The sequence below is a fragment of the Myotis myotis genome, unplaced genomic scaffold, assembly GCF_014108235.1.
Source record: "Myotis myotis isolate mMyoMyo1 unplaced genomic scaffold, mMyoMyo1.p scaffold_m19_p_2, whole genome shotgun sequence".
Taxonomy (NCBI): domain Eukaryota; kingdom Metazoa; phylum Chordata; class Mammalia; order Chiroptera; family Vespertilionidae; genus Myotis; species Myotis myotis.
The window spans coordinates 165,130,799-165,153,610 of NW_023416324.1; the positions used below are offsets into that span (position 1 = coordinate 165,130,799).

A 22,812-nucleotide genomic window follows, 5' to 3' on the forward strand; every position below is an offset into this window, starting at 1 on the left:
TCAGAACAGAACTACCCAACTGAGTCCAGCTTAATGCTAATCTATAAAATCAAGAGCTAAATTTATATTTATTGTCTTAAGGTACTAATTTTCAGAGTGGTTTGTAAAAATTCCCTCCTGTGCTGGGCCAGGAGGCTGGATCAGTGAATTCCCAGGCTCCTTGCCTTCCAGCAACAAGAGGAGGTTGAGATGAGGCGTGTATCCCCGGTTCTCAGCCTGTATCCCCGGTTCTCAGGCTGTGGGAGCTATGATTTGGCTGTGACCAATGACCCTCCCCTACGTCCAGGGTTCTGGCAATCGCTCCCTTCCATGCCCAACTGCTCTTGATGCTGCCACCCTGGGGTTCTTCAACCTTCCTTATCACTGCCCACACCTTTGTCTCTGCCCCATTACCCCATCTGAGTGGCCACCTGTTTCCTGAAAGGACTCTCTCTGGGACAGCTTGTTCTCTGGACAGGTATGATCTACTGACTTTTTCAGTAAACAGACATCCAGTTTGGGAAGAGTGGGAAAACCTCCTGCTTTAAGGGATTCTGCTCTGAACCTCCCACAAAAGCTGCTTTTGACTTGGATGTTTGGAAAGTCGTTCTGGCCAAGGACACTGCCAAGGAGCAGCCTTCCCAGGCTGGCTCTGGAGCCATTTGGAGCATTGTTTTCTGCAGGGAATAGTCACTGTCCTTTTTCCTGCCAACTCCCGGAGTCAAAGAATGAAAAGTGAGCCCTTCCAGTGCCCCCTGGCACTGTTCCTCCTCTCGAGAGAATTTCTCTCTCAAGCACTTTTAATCAAGCATTAGGCCACTCATTAAGCACATCAGAAAGTCGGTTTGCCAAGGACCTTTGTTAGTGGGAACATGGCCCTGCCCCATATTTTCCTAACTATCACCCATGCTGCCAGGATCTTCCATGGACATAACTCCCACCAATTTGAGGGGCTGTGCAAGGCCTGTACCATTGATAATAGTAAGAATTGACAGTGATGATGAGGATGATGTAAAAGGCAAGGCAAATTGAGGACCGCATGGTACTGTCCTGGTCTTTAATGGAGAGGCGTTTGGACTTCTGTCGAGTTCAAATAGGAAGTTTTGTAACATACTAGTAAGTCTGAGGGTGATGGGACTGGGGTTAGTAGGAGGAATATGTATTCTCATCCAGAAGGGTGGCGCTTAGACGGGTATTTATCCTCTCACTGGTGAGAAATGTTTGAGTGTAGGTACTCCAGGAAAGAACTAACTAAGACGCTCTGCTAGTAAGCCCTTACCACCATTTTCTCCACTGGCCCTGGTACAGGACCAGAGCTGTTCCCTCCGTCTGGGGGAGCTGCCCTGCCTGTCTAGATGGAGCAGTAGTAATTGCTTAGAGACAGGGGCTGTTAAGTTTGTAAGATAGACAGTGAGGACTTTGGGAGACTGGGGCTCAATTATTTCTAAAGAGACGGGTGACAGAACCTAGCTAGGGAAAAGGGGATTTGGTGATATTTGAGGGGATATTGAGGGATTAGTGTCTGCATTTACCTTTTGGGCAGGATAATCCTTTATTGTATGGAACTGTCTTGTGCATCATCGGATGATTAGCCTCCTTGGCCCCAGCCCACGAAATGCCAGTAGCACCTCTCAGTCATTGTGACCATCAAAAATGGCCCCTTCCCATTCCAACCATTCCTGAGTGAAGGTGGAGGGGCAATATGGCACCTGGCTGAGAAACCTTGCAAAGGACAGGGCTGCAGGAAGGGAGAGAGAAGGCAGAGAGTTAGGGAAGAAGGGAGATCCTTGTGGGCAACTTTCAAAAGCCTGGTGTATCCACATGGGACAACCCTCCCCAGGAACTCTCACTCTCCTTTGACTCTGTGTGCACATGCATGGTAACAATGACCCTGAAGTAAAGAAACAATTAAGCCTTCTCTGAAGACCAGAGAAGGTGAGGCATTGAGGCAGGTGAGGCAGGATTTGGAACAGGTAGGGGATGCCTGCAGTCTTCCCTGGTCTGTGATGGCCAGCAACCGCCATGGCCACGGGTTCCTGAACAGTGGGGACCATCTCTCTGAAGGCAAAGGCCTGCTGGAGTGAAGGTAAGGCCCATCTCCTCAACTTTCTCAACCATGTGTGGGGTAGAGAAAGGTACCTGGCCACTGGGTTATAAGTTGAAACTTATTTCTTCTGGTCTCTGCCAAGAATGAGCTTCCCCCAGGTCTTGCATGAGCAGCTTCTTCTCTTAATTCTTGTCTTTGCTAAACTAGCTCTCTCCTCCTTACCTCAGTATTATCTATCTCTTAAACTAGCTCATTTTCTTCAAAGCACTTGTCAGCACCTTATGTTGCATTACTTATTCATTTGCCTACACGAGCTTTCATGAATGGAGGCACATTAGAGCAGTAACGTGGTCTGAATCGTTCACTGCTGTCTCCCCAGTGCCTGGCACATAACAGCTGCTCAATATTTATTTGTTGAGTAGACTAATGGCACATTTAGGTGCTGTGCTAAGTAATTTGCATGCATTGTTTCATGTAAAGTTCAAAGATTCTTTATGGTAAACACTATATCATCCCCATGTTTTGCAAGAACTAAGACTTGGTGAAGTTAAATACCTGCTTGGAGAAAAATGGTGATAAGGTTTTTCAAGCTAGGCTGTGTTGGGGCTCATTCTCCCCTGGGGTACCTAAAACCAAACACTCTCCAGTGAGAGAGGGAATGTCCTTCCAAGCCCCACCCTTCTAGATGAGAAGCACATATGAACTCAACTACAAGGTCATATGTCTATTTATTAAACGGTGCAGTAAGGATGTGATAGACTTCAGTGTCTGGAGTCTTGTAAAAAAAAGCAAACACAGATACAAATCACCATCCTGGAGGGAAGCAAGTACTAAACGTCCAAGAGCAGCGTGGCTGGGTGCAGCACTGTGGGACTTAGGAGGGAGGACAACTTTTCTAGTTGGAAGTGGGAATGGGCCCAAGGAGAAGGCTGCGGTGGCCAAGCCTGAAGGATGGGCAGTATATAGGTGTGTGAACACGGAGCAGGGGGAGGGGATGTGAGCCAGACCCGGAGGCATGTCCAGTTCTCCTGTGATTTTTGTGGTTTCGGAGTGAAGGACCCAGGCAAGGGGTGGAGGGAAATGAATGGCCCTGGACAGGAAGCTGGGAGCCAGTGTGGGAGGGAGGTGAACACCAGAATGAGGTTTCAGACTTTGTCTTAGGCAATAGGAGGTCCTTGAGCGACAAGGATGATAGGTAAGATGGCAGGAGTCACCCCCACCAAAGGCCACCGATGCTTCAGGTCAGCAGGAAATCTCCAATGAGAGGCCTGGAGAGAAAGCAGCGCTGCCAGGACTTGCTGGAGGGAGTCCCAGAAAGGAAGGAGCGCCTAGGGAAGTCAGGGGATGTTTCTTGGACATCTGCGCCCCTATTCCAAATCACTTCCCTCGGAGCAGTTGGCAGCTTCAGGCAGGATCCAGAGAGCTTCCTGGGCTGATTTGTTCAAAAAAATGATTTGGGATTCAGTCTGGCCCCAACCACACTTCCAGCCTCAGCTGCACAGTGCACCCCCCACAGCGCACCATAGCTCACCCGCCTCTGCCTCCCACCCTGTCCACTCGGCAATCGCCTGCCCCCACTCCACACTCCCGCCCTGGCTGCCTCCCTCTCCCCCCCACCCCTCTGAGCTCAGAGCCAGCTGCACAGACCCATGTTAGACCCCTGTAAGAGCCTGGCACCGGTTCCCCGCTGGCTCCCCATTGGTCCTGGAGCTCATCATACCCCCATGACAACGTGGCCTGTGTCCAGCTCAGCATCTGGTGCCAAGGAGGTTATTTGAATGAATTAAAGTCTTCTCCCTGGGATGCCCTTTCAAGTTGCTTTTCTCTCTGTAACCAGGGACAGTGACTGGAATGGTTGGGATGTGGCTTTGGTTTTCCCTTTCATGTTTTATTCCATCTCAGCATTAGTCAGACTCCCTTCTCATTTCTGGTCCTAGAGGTCCTCACATTTCAATTCCCCCCAGAGTGTGTCACTTCCAGGGGGACTGAGCTGCCTTCCATATCTTTCCTCTCCATCCTGACCTGATCTCCTCTCGCTTCCTCACTGCAGCATTGCAGGATCGTCAGGCACCATGAGCCAAACCTCTGATCACTCTCCCCATATCCACTTAGCCAAATGTGAGAGAAACAGCAGCTCTATTTTCTCTGGGGGAAAAAAAATGAAGAAAGATTTTCACCACAAAGCAACTTCCTGCTCAAGGAAGCTGAAACCTCACACGATGTCACATTGCCATCCAGGTTTCCTTGACCTTCTGCCTCCCTGGCCCCTCACTAAGATGAGGGCTTTGAATCATTCAACTCATTTGTGAAAAGAGGAGGGAGTCGGGTTGAAGGGGTCTTTACTGAGTGACCTTTTCAAATGATGAGACCATTTTTGTTTGGTTTTGCTTTAATGCATCTACGAACTGTTGAATTTAAAACCCCATCACTCAGTCACAATGCTTATTTTCAAAATGCCATGGCAGTTTCTCCACTGGTTATGAATGAGCTGGTGGCATTGTTAGCTAAAGCTGATGGCCCCAGGAGTCCCCTTTAGACCCTAACTGGGGGCGTGGTCCTGGATGAGGAAACCTACTCAACTCAGATGTGTCCTTGTCCCAGGGCCCTAGCTCCGGACCTCCACTTGGTCACAAGCTGACTGGGGTCCCCCAAAGAGTGATAATTAGGGTCACTGGTCTCAGGATCTTAGACAGGGCTCCATTTGGAAGCCTCAGAGACATGGGCAAGACTCACCTGGACACATTCACCTTTGAGGGTTGCTCAAAGGGACCCACTCACTCTCCATAGAGATTCTCCTTATACCCACCAACACTGGAAACGCCTTCCCTACAGAGCAGAGCCCAGACAAGGCATTCTGTCTTTGAAGGCCATTTTTCCAACCCACCTTTCCAGCCTCCACATCCTGGGACTCACCTCATGGATGTGCTCCAGCCACACAGGACAAGCAGAATGTCCCAGTGTTCACAGGCCTTTCCACCTCCAGGCCTTTGCTTCTGCTGTTTTCTCTGCCAATGACACTATGCTAGTTATCTATTAACATAACAATATTACCACACACTTAGAGGCTTAACACAATATACATTTATTATGTCATCATGTCTGTGGTCTCACCTCAAGGTTCAACCGGAGAGGGATCATCTGCTTCCCAGCTTACACGGTTGTTGGCAGGATTCGGGCCCTTGCACGTGGTCAGACCAAGGACCTGCTTCTTGTTGACTGTCAGCCAAAGGCTGCCCTCATTCCTAGCCGGTTGTTGCCAGAGCCTGCCCTTGGTTCCCCGCCACATGTCTTCCCCAACCTGACTGCTGTTTTTTTAAAACCAGCAAGGGAGAGAGTCTTCTATTAAGACGGGCATTAGAATCTTATGTCAGGTAATCATGCATAGACATCAGTTATCTGCATATTTCATTGGTTAGAAGTAAGTCACAAGTCCCGCCCACACTCAAGGGGAGGAGATGACACAAGGGCATGAACACCAGGAGGAGGGGATCATGGGGCCACTTTAGCATCTGTCTGCCAATCATGCCCTGCTCTCAATCTCCCTATCTACTCTATGAGCATGAGCCTAAACAAGATTTCATGAAAGCTGCCTTTATCTGTCTCAGTCAGAATTCTCTATCTTTTCTGAGCTCCCACAGGGCTTTGCTTAAAATATTATTTGGCATTTCAGTCATTCATTCAGCCATTTAACAAATAGATTTTAATTATTTAGTATATGCCCGGTGTTAGCAGTGGTATAGCATAATGGTTAAGGCTGAAAGTTCTGGAATCAGAGGCTCTCAGTCCAAGTCCTGTGTCTGCTACTTCATGCTGGGCCTCAGTTTACTCGCCTGTAAATAGCATCCCCAGCCCTGACCAGTTTGGCTCAGTGGATAGAGCGTTGGCCTGCAGACTGAAGGGTCCCAGGTTTGATTCTGGTCAAGGGCATATACCTTGATGGCAGGCACATCCCCAGTAGGGGGTGTGCAGGAGGCAGCTGATCGATGTTTCTCTCTCATCAATGTTTCTAACTCTCTATGCCTCTCCCCTCCTCTCTGTAAAAAACCAATAAAATATATTTTTTAAAAAATAAAAAAATAACATCCCCAGATGCCTAGAGTTGTGGGTAAAGTTTAAATGAAATCACACATGTAAGAAACTTAACATAGAGCTGGACTCATGGTAAGAAATCAATAACGATTAAATTTAATGTTAAGTCCATGTTGGAGCCCATGCAGCCTGCCTTTTTTCATGAGGGTTTGTGTGTGTGCCTTACCTCCAGCAAGCTGCCTTCGCCTTCCCTGAGGGCAGATCACAGACTCAGCCCCTTTGTTACCTGGACTGCACTTAATTCAGGGTCTGGAACATGCGAGGCTTCAGCGGCTGAGTGAGGGATGGGTGGTCTTCAACCAGTGCCCACGGTCAGCATATCATCGGCAACACGACCAGTCCATCTGGTCTGCCTGCAGCTCTGGGCTTCCAACTTCCACGTTTGCCCTGTGCAGTGTGTTCAAATGCAAAATTATGTAATTACAAGAGGCTGGGCGTTCTGCCTTCCTCCTCCCCTGCTTGCTGCTTGGCAAACACAGGTTACCAGTGTGTCCTGCATTTCTCAGCATTAGAACATGGGGAGCTGGGCCTGGGAGCGGGTGGGCAGAAGGTGAAGGGCAGTGGCTGGGTGGGGAGAAAATCGGAGTCTCTGAAACCACATGGAAGACATTGGCATTTTATCTTTTGTGTGTCTAGAACAGCCATGGGCAAACTACGGCCCGAGGGCCGAATCCGGCCCGTTTGAAATGAATAAAACTAAAAAAAAAAGACCGTACTCTTTTATGTAATGATGTTTACTTTGAATTTATATTAGTTCACACAAACACTCCATCCATGCTTTTGTTCCGGCCCTCCGGTCCAGTTTAAGAACCCATTGTGGCCCTCGAGTCAAAAAGTTTGCCCACCCCTGGTCTAGAATCTAGGCACTCCTTTCCTCTTTTGCAAGAATCCCCCCTATGTGGGTCTCACTGGGAGAAGGGCTCTGTCTCACACAGAGAAACTCAAAGGCCCAGCCACCTCTTTCCATGCCCTGGATTTCAGGGCCTGAACACTAGGGTAGAAGCTGGCTTTCATCTGCCGGCTTGGAGTAGTTCAGGACAACTGTGGTATCTTGATTATTTGGGGAGTCTTAGACAGAGAAAAAAGACCAGCCCATCAAGCACATTTCCGTCCCATGTCAGCCTCTGAGATGTCAGCTTGTCTTGGGTTTGTGAAGGACCTGGTTCAGAGCAGAATCCCTGAGGATGTGTCCTATGCATTAACTCAACTCATGCTTTGCTTCCCAATCTCATCTTTCTATTTGTTTTCCTCTTTTTTTTTTTTTTTGAATGTTCTTTCTTAAGCTAAACTGAGGCTTGTTCATCTGTGTCTCTTATCCATTGGTTCAAATTCTACCTTGCAGGCCCCTAGAAACCAGTACAACTGCCTCAACCCCACGGTAGACCTTTGCCATGGGGCTGGTCCCAGACTTTCCATTTCTCCCAGCTAAATGTCCAACTTCTTCTGGTTCCCACAGGACTTGGCTTCATTGTCATGGTAATTAACCTTGGGACATGCCCCAATATGTTAATATATTTTTAAATATTTTTATTGAGTTTTAGAGAGAGGAAGGGGGAGGGAAATAGAGAAACATCAATGTGAGAGAGAAACATCGATCGGCTGCCTCCTGCACACCTCATATTAGGGATCAAACCCACAACCTGAGCATGTGCCCTGAACAGGAATCAAACCTGCAACCTTTCAGTGCATGAGACAATGCCCAACCAACAGAGCCACACCAGCCAGGGCTATGTTAACATTTCTTAAAGTTGGTTGCCCAGAACTGAGCATAACACTCCAGGGTGGTCTTCGCAATGAGAATGGAAACTATCTAGACCCACACAGCTTACAGTCTACATTATTTATTCTTTCTTCATCAACATAACTTTACCATTCTAGAAAATTCTTTCCAAACAAGATAAAAGTTGCAAATGATTTTATTGTTTATTCCAAATGCTTCCTGGTATATCAACTCTTTAATAGAAAACACCAAATGACAGTATACACACCAATATTCTTTAACCCTTTGTCTCAAAATTCTTACCTTGCTGTGCCCACCAATCCTAAAGCATTGTCATGAGCCTTACCCAGTCCTAATCAAGCACTGCCTCCCCCCACCCCTCTTGTTGAAAGACTCATTTTAAACCAGACTTCAAAACCCAGTAAGTATCTTGACTTTGTCAGACTCCCTCCTGGACACTTCTAAGGCTCAATTGAAATAGCACTTTCCCATACTGCGGTAAGAAAAACCTTAATTTTTCCTTATCAGCAGGTTGCTTTAGTGGTGTGGTGTCTTAGGGAGCCAGCATTCAGCACCAGCCAACAGTAGAAAAAGAAGGATCCTCATCTCCCTGTCTTATTCTAGCTTATGGGGGAGGCATCCCCTTCCAGCCCTCTGACCTCCTAAGTCCCCTCACCCATGGACTTGGAGGAAGCCCCTCCGCTCAGGATTTTCAAAGGGCTCCAGGGGCTATCTCTTTCCACACTCCCTCCTCTTCTTGCAACTTGGGTTTTTCTCCCTGGAGACTGAGAAGGAAGAAGCCATTAAATTGCCTGACCTGCTCCACCAGTCACCCATTTCCCACCTCCCTACCTTTATTTCACTCAATCACTTTGTCTGTCTCCCAGTATACAGATAAAGGAACAAAGAAATATCGGTTGTCAGGGTGACAGTGCTCTTTAGTCTCAGCGGCCTCCTTTGCCCTGTTCATATTCTCTCATCATTTTCTCACTCAATTTTGAGCTTTAACAAGCCCACCTTCAGAATGGTCACTCTCGTTTTCTTTTAGCATGCCCCTAACTGCCCTTTCTTTTTTCTTGGGGAAATTTCGGGCTACATGTTCTGTAGCAGCCCATGAACCCATTGGATTCGCTGTGGAATAATTGGTTTTATAAATGGATATGTCGGGGGATGTATTCCAAGGGCCTCCTGTCTGGTGTGTGACCTTGAGTTGAGTGACCTTGGACAAGTCTCTCCCTTTTGCTCATCTAGTTTCAGCTTCTTTCGAGGAAGGGGCTGGACTGGATGATTTCCTGCAGTTTTCTGATTCAATGCCTAAAGGAAAAGCATTTGGAGGACATTTTTTCTGTTTCTAATTATAAACACAAAACATACTTGTAAAACATAGAACAAGACAAAAATATGCAAAACCTAATATGCAGGTGTTTCTTTCATCAATTGCCCTGGAGAGAGTATTCTGGGACAGTATTTGCCAAGCACACTCAATGCATGCCTTTTGATGATATTGACCCCAATGACCCCCAATTCACTGGGATAACTAAAGGCTATTCTAAGAAGGAACTGTGAGTGTTCTTACAGTTTCTCTTTTCCCTCGAGGAAAATTGCAGAATCTTTTGTGTTGCTTAAGAGTCATGGAGCTCTGCCGCCCGTGACCTCACCTATGTGTTTGTCAGGAAATAAAACACAGACTCCTGGCCATAGCCCAAGACTCAGATCTACAGAAGAGTTGGGGACCAAGGGGCTGACAATTCCACAGCGTCATGGCCGATATTCAGGTCCAGAGACTAGCACCCAGGAAAATAATATTGACCCAGTACTTTAGTCTTCCACAAACATGAAATTGCCTCCTTCAGTGTGTCTAAAGTTTGAATGAACTAGAGTTGGACCTATAGCAGACAATACACATTGCTGGAGAACAACATAGAAATGCATTTTTGTTATCCGAAGCCCACTAGGGAGAGAAGTTTCAAGAGTATGAACTACCGACGTTCTTGGCCACATTCTTAATGGCTGAGCTTACACCCCACACCTGCCTCAAGGAGGGTCAGATTTTAGGGAGGAGGAGTAAATAGAGCTCAGTGTAACCCCAGGAGGGAGTTATGGACAAATCCATGCAGATGTAGGTATGAGGTGTGACTCAGTGGTGGGGAAGCAGCAAGTGCTGGAAAAGAAGTTCAAGGGAGGGGGACACCCTGGGGTGTTCATAAGGCAGAGATGGAACTGTGAGGGTTAATTCATTCTCAATGTTTTCTTCTCAACAATGACTTGAGATAACCAAAATTAGGAATTAAAATTTGGAAGGGAAGACTTAGGGGCTCTTCCTTAAAGGGAAAGTAGGGTAAAGTCAATGGGAGGCCAGGGTTCCAGGAGAGATAGGGAGTGAGACAGTACAAAGAATTTAACAACCCCATGGAAAAATACATTCTTTCAGTGATCTTACCTGGCAATGGGTGTTGTTTGTGCTCAGTTTTCTCACCTGTCAAATGGAGACAGTCATCTCCCAGGACTGTGTTGAGAAATAAACCAAAGGAGGGATGGTATAGCCCCAAGCACTGCCCTGAAGTGCAGCAGGTACTTGATAAATGATAGCTTCCATCCTTCACCCTTGGCCTCAACCAGCCCTGTGGAATGGAAGATATTATAGAGTGCCCCTATTATATTTACCAGGAGGATCAAGTGAGGCAAGATGTTGAAGTTCTTGATGACCTGCACAGTATTATGCAAACAGAGGTATAATTACCATCAAGATGATGGTGATTCATGATAATCATTATAATGAAATGTGACCTGGAGGTCAGTAGGCTTGTAAACAGCAGGGATAGCTTAGAGTCCCTGTAGCAACTATTGTCTCTATGCAACAGTTGTGGGTGGGAATGGCGTGGCTGGTGGAAAGAGCTTGGTATGTGGTCAGAGGACTTGGAATGAAATCTTGACTCTGCCGATACTAGCTATGTGACCACATGAAACTCTCTGGGTCTTATCTCCTCATATGAACAATATGGGTAATGCCCTCTAGCTCACATGGTTGTCACTAGCAAGTGAGCTAGCAGGTAGAGCTCCTGTCAGCTACAGGTAAAGGAGTAACCTGACCTCACAGTGCCTTAGGCTCCTCATCTGTGAAATATGGATGTTAATAATACCTAATTCCTAAGGTTTTAATTAAATCATATAATGTGAGGAAAGACCACAGACCAATATCTGACCTAATCAATGTTAATTATTACCAAATAGGCCTCCTCTGACTCTTACCTGTGGCACTTACCTGTAGGAATGAGGCCCCTTTAGTACAGGAGGGCTCTGGTTTCCAGAGAGAGTTTTGTGCCATCTCATAGTTCTTGTAGGGGGCAGCCTGGAAGTCATTTGGGAGATATGGCTGGATTCAGACTCTTTTAGTAACCTTGGCAGAGCTTACGATGCTTTTAACCTCTGGTCTAAGGCCTATCCTCCTTCTGTAGGCAGTAGGAATAGATAGGTTCTATACTAATCAAGGTTCTCCAGAGAAACAAAATCAACAGAAGAGATGATAGATAGATAGATAGATAGATAGATAGATAGATAGATAGATTTTAAGAAACTGACTTATGTAATCATGGAGGCTTGATAAATACAAAACCTGCAGGGTAGGCTTGAGACCCAGGAAAGAATTGCAGGTTAAGTCCAAAGGCAGTCTGCTGGTAGAATTTTTTTCTTGCACAGGAAGGATCAGTCTTTGGTCTATTTGATCCTTCAACTGATTAGATGAGGCCCAATTACATTACGGAGGGCAATCTGCTTTACTCAAAGGCCATCTATTAAAATGTTAATCTCACCTAAAAATATTCTCATAGAAACAACCAGAGTAACATTTGACCAAATATCTGGGCACCATGGCCCAGCCAAGCTGACAAACACATAAAATTAGCCATCATAGCCCCATGCTTCCTCTTTTTTTCTATGTTCTGAATTCAAACTAAGGTTTTGGAGGAAAACAGAGACATCCTTTAGTTTCCATGGGTCTAGAACAGACCCTAGGGCCCTATAAGCTCACTTACTTTTCTTGAGATGACTTAGTACCAGCCTACAGATCAATGACTCTGACTAGAGATAAAATAGCAGGCCCAGAGAGGGAGTAACTTGCCCCAGGTCAAAAGGCAAAGCCAACCCACAGCCTGGGGCTCCCAACAAGCTCCATGTTCTCAGAATGTACCTGACTCCACTCTCCTATCACCCAAATGCTGAGGAGAGGAACTCTTTGATGTATGCCAGTGATGGCGAACCTTTTGAGCTCAGCGTGTCAGTATTTTGAAAAACCCTAACTTAACTCTGGTGCCATATCACATATAGAAATTTTTTGATATTTGCAACCATAGTAAAACAAAGACTTATATTTTGATATTTATTTTATATATTTAAATGCCATTTAACAAAGAAAAATCAACCAAAAAAATGAGTTTGTGTGTCACCTCTGACACGCATGTCATAGGTTCGCCATCACTGATGTATACAGAGGCCTCTGGCTGCTCACAGACCTGCTCTAAAAGATCAGCTGTTTCTAAACAGAATCCTTCCAGCCTTTTATTTCCAGCACATTCTCATTCTCCCACACCCCCCTCCCCCCCCACCCCCACCCCCCACTCTCCACTCCCAAACATATTGCCTTCTGCTTAGCCAGACTGGACTGAACAGATCAATGACACTAATTTGCACTGAAGAAAAGTTAGTGATTTCCTCCCTTCAGATGTAATGAGGCTGCCTCAGGCTTGTAGTCAAATTAGGATCCCAGCATTTTTATCTCCTTTGTAGAAGGTTTCTCAGAAGAATCACAACATCCAGGGGCTTCTAGAAGAGTTTATTTTATCCAATTCCTTCATTTTATAGATGAAGGCACAAAGGACACGAGTAGGGAAGTAATGTTCTGTAGATACCAGAAAACTCAAGTAATCAGTTGAAGAGGATCCTGGAGATTGGCTGAGGCAGAGGAGAGGTTGTGAGGGAGACTTCGTGATAAGTCACTCTCAGAGTCCAGGCTACATGTGATGAAGACCTAGACTGGGCAGTTGCAGGATAAGCGGGAAGGATGAGGACAAAACATTGTATCCAAACACAATTCTGAGAGAGAACTTAGGACTTAGCTATATGAGTTGAGGAAGAATGGAGTTTAGGGTCCTGTCTTGGTTGCTGGGTCGATGGAGATTAACCAGGATTAGGAATGGGTAGGAGGTGGGAGTTTTAGAAGAATGACCAATGAGATTTGTACAGGTCAGGAGGTATTTGTGGGATGTCCAGGGGAGAATGCTTGGTAAGCAGTGGGATGTGTGGGTCTGAAGCTCAGAATATAAGATTAACTGTGAGATGTGGGATTCTACCACCATGTTCTGAAAGCTGAACCCATGAAAGGGAGTATCTGCCGGGGGAGCGCATGGCCAGTTGGACTTCCAGGTCTGTGCTTGTTTCATGAAGCCACATTCCCCAAAGGAGGATGATGGAGGGTCACAGACACTTCCCCAAAGAGGGTTTGTGTTCCACATTTTTAGTTAGCCCCTTCTTGACCAGCATCTTGTATGTTTGTAGATATGACACTGTCCCTCCTTGCCCAAAGAGGCAAATGCCCCTGGGTTCTCAGGAGCAGTGCCTCTTTGTTGCTTTCTGGGCTGGGTGAAGAGTGTCCTTGGAGTTCATGGGGGAGCTTGGACAAGGAGGGTCCAGGTGTGAGTGGCACTTCAGTCTCCCCACCGACCCAAGGTGTTGAGTTCTCTGACCCCTCTCCACCCCAAGCAGAACCCGAGCTACACAGGAGGGACAAAGCCAATCACTGAGAAGCTAAGTGGCTTTCTCTGGTGCCCCGAGTGCAGCATTAAGAACCAGTGTCAGTAATTTGTCACCTTGAGTTCTCTCCAGCTACTTGGTAATTCATATTAAGTCCCAAATGAGTATGTGTGCTGCTTCCTGGAAGGTTTCAAAAAATAGAGGTCAAGAGAAAATGAAGTATCTCTGGGATTTCTTTGATCAGTTGGCTTATAAAATTATTTTAAAATAACTCACTCTAGAGTTAGCAGAAATTCCATTCAGAAGGACTCTAGCATAGCAGCATGAGTTGACAACTCTTCTTCCAAATTATATATTATTTATGCAATTGCCAACATCAAAATTAGCAGGTGACATGCTAAACTAAACTTCCTGGCACACACACACACAGCTCAGAAACAACAGAGTGATGGCAGTCTAGTTTCAGGTGGCCCCTCCAAGAAGGAGGACGAGGTATTGGTGGGGAGGATCTCTCCCTGCTCTAAATGGAGCAGGAACTTTGGTACACACCAGTGTGCCAGGCACTGTGCTAGGAGCTTTCCATGTAGGCTGACATTTGCTCTCCACCACAATCTGTGAGGTGTGAATCATTATCTCCATCTTTCAGATAAGCAAATGGGGACTTTGAGGGTGGTAGTAATTTACCTACAACCACCTTGAACCTAAGTCTCCAATTCAAAATCAAGAGCTCTTTTCAATATTGAATTAAAAGACGCAGATGGCTGTTGTGGTAGCTAAGCTTCAAGCTGGCCCCAATGAACTACTCTCAGAGTGGACACCCCTGTGTGGGTGCCTCCCACACTGAATTCAGGTTGGCCCTATACAACCAAATGAATGTGGCAGAAGTGACTTCCAAAGCTAGGTCATGAGAAAGCTTACAGCTTTTTGATCCCTTAGAATGTTTGCTCTGAAGGAAGCCAGTTGCCATGTAAGAAGTCTGACTTCTCTGAGATTGCCATGCTGCAAGGAAGCCCAAGCCGGCCACATGAAGAGTTTACCTGGAGAAAGAGAGTTGTTCATTCAGCCCTCAGCTGTTCAAACCATTCCAGCTGGAGCACAAAATATGTGAGTAAAGAAACCATCTGGAATGTTCCCACCCAGTGGTGTCTTCAGATGACTCCAGGCTCAGCTGCTACCTGGCTGCAGGGTCTGAGGAACTCCAGGCAAGAACTGCCCAGTTGAGCCCAGTTAATCTTCAGAATCTGGGAAATAATAATAAATTTTTGCTTTAAATTACTAAGTTTTCGAGTGGTTTCTTGCACAGTGATAACTGAAACAGGTTTCAGGACTATTTTATGTATAATAGTTATTAACAATTTTTATTAACCACTTCCTCTGTGTCAGGTATGGTACTAAGCATTCTACATGTATTATTCTATTAGGGGCCCAGCTTGTGATTCGAAATCACGCAGCACCACCCACCCTCAAGTCACCAGTCCAGCCCTGCCTCCCTCTCTGGCCCTTGAAGCAGCTGGGCCACTGCTGATCAGGCCCTCCCCCAGCACAGGTGTATGGAGCCCCTGCTGCCGGCCCCTGATGCTGCACACACAACCTCCTCCTGTCTGGTCGACCCATTACGGCGTCCTGGTTAATTAGCATATTTCTCTATTTTCTATATAGAGAGATAGATAGATTTTATTTCCACAATAACCCCATGAGACAGTGTTTATTGTTATTCACTATACTTGCTTTACATAGGAGAAAGGTTCAGAGGTAAGTCCAAGGTCACATAGCTAGTAAGTGGAAAGGCCAGGATTCAAACCCCAACAATCAATCCTAAACCTTGTACAATCACACATTTCTCTGCTCTAGATGCAGGTGACTCAGAGACTAATCCCCAGATAGATGAGCTCATATCTGGGGGGTTGCCTTGGAAAGTCTGACTGTGCCCAGAGAGACTGTTCTGAAAGGTCTGGAGCAGCCATCTAGGGTCATGCCAAGAGTCTTCTGGGGATGAGCAGCCAGGGCTTTGTGATTCATTCACATGGAGAAACTAATGGTTCTGACCTTTTCTTTTAAAAATGCTTTCTGCCGGAACCGGTTTGGCTCAGTGGATAGAGCATCGGCCTGTGGGCTGAAAGGTCCCAGGTTCGATTCCGGTCAAGGGCATGTACCTTGGTTGCGGACACATCCCCAGTAGGGGACGTGCAGGAGGCAGCTGATCGATGTTTCTCTCTCATCGATGTTTCTAGCTCTCTATCTCTCTCCCTTCTTCTCTGTAAAAAAAAAAAAATCAATAAAATATATTTTAAAAAAATAAAAAATAAAAATGCTTTCTGAGGGAAGTCAGTGCTACCAGCAGGGTCTAGATTGATGGCATCAGAGGCTGAGAAGTAGAGCCTCCACCCTGTGTCACTTCACTTGGTACCTTGGGTCAGCCAGAGACGGCGGGGCTGGGAAATACCACGTCCATTGCCCACTCAGATACAGCCTCCCTCCTTTTCTCCACAGCTGTATTGCTTTTCTCTGTGGGACATTGAGGGATGCTTTAGATGCTCCGTCCTCAGAGCAAGAGATCAGAAAAGGGGGAATCCAGTCACATGAAATTAGAGGGTCGAGATGAGAACAGGAAGTAAAGGGTAAGGGTAGAGGACCACATCTCTGCGTGAACACACATGAACTAACTACTGCATCCTCCAGGCTGAGCCCAGGAAGGCACCAGGTCAGAGCGATACAGTCCCCTGCTCTCCTCTGACATGGCCCTTCATAGGCAGCTGGGGACAGAACGCAGGGCACAGGGGACTGCTGCTCTGATTTGCTTTGGCAGCTCTCATTCTGGGCATAAGTACTGGAAGGCGCTGAGCTCCTGCCTGTGCCGCTGGTTCTTCACTCTTTCCTTCACTTGACCTTTCCATGGTGCCTTCCCCCACATACACAACCCTGTCGCCAGAGCACAGAAGGGTGAGGGGTGTGGATCAGGAACGTCACGGGGAAGTGTTGGGGAGCACTAGATCTCCTTGGCTCACAGGGAGAACTGGTAGCCTGGTGAGAAAGTCCTCCACATTGCAGCCTCCTGATAGCCTCCAGCCTGCACCCCTGCCTCTCCATTCCCATCTGGGTCCTGCCTGCTGCCCGGGAACCCTCTGCCTGCACGGCTTTCATCATGGTTGGGAAGTCTCTTCTCCACACCCACTGTCATTTATGTTTCCCAAACATCAGTCCTTTAAGTACCACTTTCACCACTTTTCCCGTGTTCACACCACATGAACTATTATTTACTCACTAGTTTCCTTTAAATAGACTCTTTTATGCTGAAATTAATTGATTTTAAAAGTGAAAGTACATGATAGAAGACAGAATCACATACCATAAATAGAAGATGCCTGTACAAGTAATTACAGTAAAAATGAAGGTAGTATCATTAAATTTTAGCTAAATATTGTCTGCCAAGACCTAGGCTTGGGACTTGTGCTCATTAAAAGGAATGTTACTCTCTATTAAAGATGCACCAGTGGAAACTCCCTCCTTAATGTAAACTAAAAAAGCCAAAGGGAGTGGGGGTGGGAGGTGGGGAAGTAAAGAGAAATTTTTCTTGCTATGCAATTTAATGCTCCTCAGTGTTTGTGTCTTTATCTACCTAAATCATTTCTTCTCCCACCCATGGTCTGGATTTCATGTTTTGACAGTCATTGTCCCACCCCATCTTGAAGTGTCTGTAAAGACCAGCTCAACAGCTCTACTGCCTCTAAAACAGTCTTTTCGTCCCACTCCTGCCGATAACTTTCCCTTCTTCCTCTAAATAGTTATAGTAACAGATACCATTTTTATAGTAAACAGGTACCATTTATTATGATAACACTTCTTGTAACTTAATTGTCACCTATTGTTCTGGGGCTCCATGCTCTATTCTTCTGGTGTGTCACAATCTTAGAAGCCAGTGACTGTAACTCTTTTTTAGGGGTGTGCGTATGAAGGAAGATTGGTGAGGATTTCACAGAGTATCTTTCAGGCTGCTGAGCACAGTGTCACTTGATTTACCTGCTGAATTAAATGAAATATCTTGTGGCTGCTACTGTGCTGCTCTGAAGTTGATTGTATATCATATCAAATAATATGTATAAACTAACATAAAATTTCCCAGCTCAGCCCATCTATTTCATGCAATGTGCAATACAGCTCAATTCTGGAACAACAAAAAGACTTTGCAAAATCACCTCCATTTTGTGCAAAGGCTGTGTTGTCTAAAGTTAGCGTTATATACATCAGAAAGGAAAAGCATTTGAGATTTATTAACTGACTACATTTTTCCCTTCCTCTCTTACTTATCCATTTGGCAAAACTTGACAGAGTGCCTACCACACAGCAAGCAGTAGTAAACTCTAGGGGAATAAAGATGAAAAATAAGTTGTGTTTCTGATGTGGAGTTCATAATTTAGAATGAGAGAGGGCATGAGAACCAGTCATTACAATTCAACACAAATGCAATCATGCAGGTACACGCAAAGTGCTGTGGGAACCAAGAGAGGGATTTCGATTCTGCTTAGGGGAGCTGGAAAAGGTAACACAAAAAGATGACCTTTAAATTAAGCTCTGAAAATGAGCCAGACTTATTTGAGAGAGAACATTCCAGGCTAAAAATGAGCAGAAGCAAAGGCATGGAGGCTTGCATCTGGGTGTTTCTGAAGTGGTCAGTGGCAAGAGGTGGTTATGGTATAGAATATCTGGGCAGAGGAATAGGAACTAAGACTGGAATGGGACACAGTGGCCTAATTGTGAAGGGCATGAGGGGCCGCACAGTGGGCAGTTGTTGAAGGTCTTAAAATAGGGACGCAGAACAGAGATGGCTCGTTACCTACTCTACTGTTTATTCTCCCCTTCCTTCTTTTTTTTTTTTTTTTTTTTACAGAACTCTGCTATTTAGCTGGGCCTATTAATGCTCAGAACAAAAGACGACATTTCTCAGCTTCCCGCACAGGTAAGGGTAGCTAGGTGAATAAGTTCTGATTGAACAGTATAAGCAGCGTGTTGTGGAACTTCTAGGAAGGCTGCTTAAAGAGAGATGCGTTAGCTGGGTAAGACCCCGTTTCCCTTCTGCATTTCCTCTTTTGGTTTGCAACTTGTCCATGCTGCATGGAGTGCAGAAGCCCTTTTAGACTACAAAGTCATCTTGATGATGAAAGCCAGAACTGAAAATGACAAAGTAGATAGAGGAGCCACCAACCCTATGCATCATTTTCTCTTTTATGGAAATAAATTATTGATATTGGGGAGGGTGTCTTATAATATTCAGCCAAACCTAATCTTAACAAATACAGGGAGTCAGGGGGTCTTTGACTTAGACCATGTCTGATAATTCCAATATTTGGTTATTATTTGGATCTATTATGTCTATTTGTTTTCTCTTGGTTTTCAGTCTTTTGATCTTGCCTTCTGATGTCCCTGGTAATTATTTTTATTGAACGCAAGACATTATATAGAGCAGCATTATCCAGTACATTAGTTATGAGCTATGTGTATGGCTGTTTAAATTAAAATTAAATTAAAAAAATCAGTTTCTTAGTTGTGCTAGCCACATTTCAAGGGCTCAATAGCCACATATGGCTGGTGGTTACTATGTTGGCCAGTGCATGTGTATTACAGAACATTTCCATCACCATGGAAAATGAGCGCTGCTGGTATAGATTATCAATCGGTGCTCTGGGGGATACTCTCATTTCTGACCAGTAGCTAGGCTAGGGACTCCTTTGTCTTGACAGGCCCTACACTCCAACTTTGGTCTCTCTCCGGCCCTGTAAGATTGTTGACTACTCTTCTCAGCGCCTCAGACTCCAGCCTGCCACTTACAAAAAGGCAAATACCTCCAGAAGGTCTATGTTTCAGGCTTACTTCTCTGTATATCCCTTCTTTCCAAGATCTCGGCCCTTCACATTTTGAGTATTGGTAGCTCTCCAATGACTTCAAATAGGTTTTTAACAAGAAAATATACTTTATATAATTTTCTAGTCACCATTGGCAGGAAGGCTGGTCTGCTACAAGCTAGTCCACCATAGTTGGAAGCAGAAGTCACACCTCTGTTTTAGGTATGTGGCTCTGGGAGCGATGCAGAGAGAGTCTGGCAGAATATTCCAGACAAGAGACAATGAGGACTTGAACTAAAAAGAGAGGGGGGACAGATTTGAGAAATCTGAGCAACTGAAGAAAGTGGAGCTAGCTGGAATCAGTCTCAGATTGGATGTGGGGTGTGAGAGAGATGGAGAGGGAGAGGAAGAATTCAAGGATGGCTTTTGGGTCCTGGACCCCAGATGTCTTGGGCAATAGGGTGGATGCACCCTTCTAATATGATCTAAAGGAGTGGGGTCTGGGACAATTCTTTCTGTTGGCTTTGGAGGTGACCGCACCAAGTGTCCTGGATACAATGCTCTGTGCCGATGATACAGAGATGTTATGTCTGGTGGTCAGTGGAAGGTTGGGCAGAAGAACCTTCCCCAAGCTACTTCTGCGACATGGTTTTAGTGTGATTCTGGCTGCTTTTCCTTCTTCCTCCTGTTCCCCCTCTTCTTCTTTATCCTATCCCAACTCTTCCTCCTACACTTCCTTCTCCTCCTCTCTTCTTTCTCCCTACTCTTTTTTCCCCTTGCTTCTTCAGCTCTTGGGGGCAATTCTGACATCCTTTGAATAAACTCATTTTCTATTTTCCATTTCTCTGGCTTGCAACCCAGAACTCTGATAGATGAAGAAGTGTGCACTTATAACATCCAATGTGCACATTAGAGAGGGTTTCTCCCCATGGATTAAGGTTTTTAATATAACTTATAAGCACACTCATCTTGTTTTTCACATATTCTCAAAAGTGATGGGAAAAGGCCAGAATGCAGATATGGAGGGTGGAGCTGAGTGGCTATTTCAAGGAGTAGCCGGATAATAAATATCTATGGCTTAGTTGAAGCCATGAGAATGGCCTGTATTTCCCAGACATTATGTAGCCTGGAAAAGAAAGAGTTTATGAGTTTTTATTTAGTCTATCCCCTTCATTAATCAAGATAAGCTGTTCCCTTCTAGGGATGCTGAGTTAACTCCAGCGACTCAGAATGTATGACTTCTCCCTACCATGCTTCTGTGCTGGTCAAGCAGAGGCCAGCCCAGCATTTACCCTTCAGCTGGGAGGAGCAGGGTCTCTGATAAACCTGAGTGAAACTTCCTCCTCCTGAGCCTGACTGGTCTGACCTGAGTCCTAATGGCTGCCTGGGGAGCAAACCATCCCATGTCCCTGGGGCAGGTGGCCTGAGCTGGGTGTTTTGTGCCAGTCTCAGTCCATTAGTGGTGATTTTATCATCTAGAAGTTCATGGGGACACTCACTTGGACCCAGGTTCCACTTTCTTAAATCAGTGTTGTAGCTAGACTGACCCTCGAGGTTCTCATTAAGATTGTAAGACACTCTTAGCAATAACCATCAGGAAACTTTGAAAGAGATAAGATTTTTTTACTCACAGATCCTGGAGGGTATATGACACACTTGGGACCTCACCTGGGGTCAGTAAGGTTGTAGAAGGGAGGTAGGGGAGAGAGAGAGAGAGAGAGAGAGAGAGAGAGAGAGAGAGAGAGAGAGAGAGAGCGCCCAGGCTCTTTGGAAGCCATGGGCTTCTGTGCAGGCATGGCCAAGTCCAAGAACAACATCATGCACAACCAGTCTCTAAAATGGCACATAAATAGCATCAAGAAACCCTGATCACAGAGATAGGAATCTCTTAAGAAGGTGGACCCCAAGTTCCTGAAAAACATGCACTTTGCCAAGAAGCATAACAAGAAAGGCCTGAAGAACATGCTAGCCAACTATGTCAAGGCCATAGGTGCACATGCTGAGGCTATTAAGGCCCTCATAGAACCCAAGATCCCAAAGGGTGGCAGTGGCAAGCTCAGTCAACTTGCCTGCTGCATCAAGGGTCTCAGGCTCTGCCAGCCAAAGTCCAAGGCCAAGCTCAAACCAAAGCTCAGCTCTGACTCCAGTTCAGGCTCAGGCTCCCACAGGTGCCCAGGTCTCCACGAAGGTTCCAGAGTAGAGGCCTTGGTTTGCCAATGTGAGGATGGAAGGATTGGTGTGCCCCCTGAACTGCTGTCTTCATGGGACTGGTGTCCTCTTGTGCTGTTTGTACAAATAAAGCTGAGGCAGGATCTATGAGACGGGGGGGGGGGGGGGGGGGGGGGGGGGGGGAAGATGGAGAGAGAGAGAGAGAGAGAGAGAGAGAGAGAGAGAGAGAGAGAGAGAATCTAGGGCTCTCTTTTTATTAGGGTCAAGGGTGGGGGTCTAGGGTTTCCCAGATTTACTCTTCTTATTTTTTTTTTTTTTGACAGACAACTGTTTAGCTTTTATTTCATAATCGTAAACTTAACTCTGCAATCCAGCTAGACTGGGAAGGGGTAAGGAAATTATGGAACCCAATAAACTGGCAAGAGCACAAAGATTATAGAACATTTCAAGCAAATCGAGATGCAGGGGTGCTCTCCTGAGCTACAGAAGGAATGGTCTGGTGGTTAAGATAAAACACAAATTAAATGTATTAGAGTTGCCCACAGTCAGCAATGGTGATCTTCTTGCTGGTCTTGCCATTCCTGGACCCAAAGCACTCCATGACTGTCACAATATCCATGCCTTCTTTCACCTGGCCGAACCCACATGCTTGCCATCCAACCACTCAATCTTGGCAGTGCAGATGAAAAACTGGGAACCATTTGTGTTAGGTCCAGCATTTGCCATGGACAAGATGCCAGGACCTGTATGTTTCAGGATGAAGTTCTCATCCTCCCCAGGTTTACTCTTTATTGCTTAATTTAAAACATAAAAGTGGGCCCTGGCAGGTGTTGCTTAGTTGGTTTGGCACCGTCCCATGCACCAAAAGGTTTGATTCTCAGTCAGGGCACAAACCGGAATTGTGGGCTCCATTCTTGTTAGGGGGCACACAGGAGGCAGCTCTGACCAACATTACATTCTCACATCGGTGTTTCTCTCTCCCTTCTCTACCTCTCTCTCTAAAAGTCAATAAAAACTATTAAAAATTAAAATAAAAACATAAGCGTGGGATTAAGCTTGGGAAGTGGGGGGAGTGGCCAAATAGTCAATTATCTAAATCAACCAAGGATCTTTAGACAAAGGAACTTAGAGGGCAACTGCTTGGCTCTTTATCTAGCTCTGTGGCTGGCAATGTGTTTAGCTAGCTGTTTGTTGTTGGTTTTGTTTTTGTGTGTGTGTGTAGGTGT

The 22,812-nt window shown here is 45.8% G+C and overlaps 1 long non-coding RNA gene across 4 annotated transcripts; it reads right to left on the bottom strand.

The window, feature by feature from the left end:
• Positions 1–2,735: 2,735 nt before the first annotated feature.
• LOC118677136 lies at positions 2,736–10,458 on the bottom strand. 4 transcript variants are annotated; one of them, XR_004974331.1, is made up of 7 exons: positions 10,276–10,458; positions 8,512–9,149; positions 6,282–6,502; positions 5,138–5,331; positions 4,940–5,031; positions 4,049–4,171; positions 2,736–3,458 (listed from the first exon to the last, which is right to left on the bottom strand). It is a non-coding gene; the product is annotated as an uncharacterized LOC118677136 (long non-coding RNA). The 4 variants fall into 4 exon arrangements; XR_004974333.1 differs by lacking the exon at positions 4,049–4,171 and having other exon boundaries at positions 6,342–6,502; XR_004974330.1 differs by lacking the exon at positions 4,049–4,171.
• Between the last annotated feature and the right edge of the window lie 12,354 nt (positions 10,459–22,812).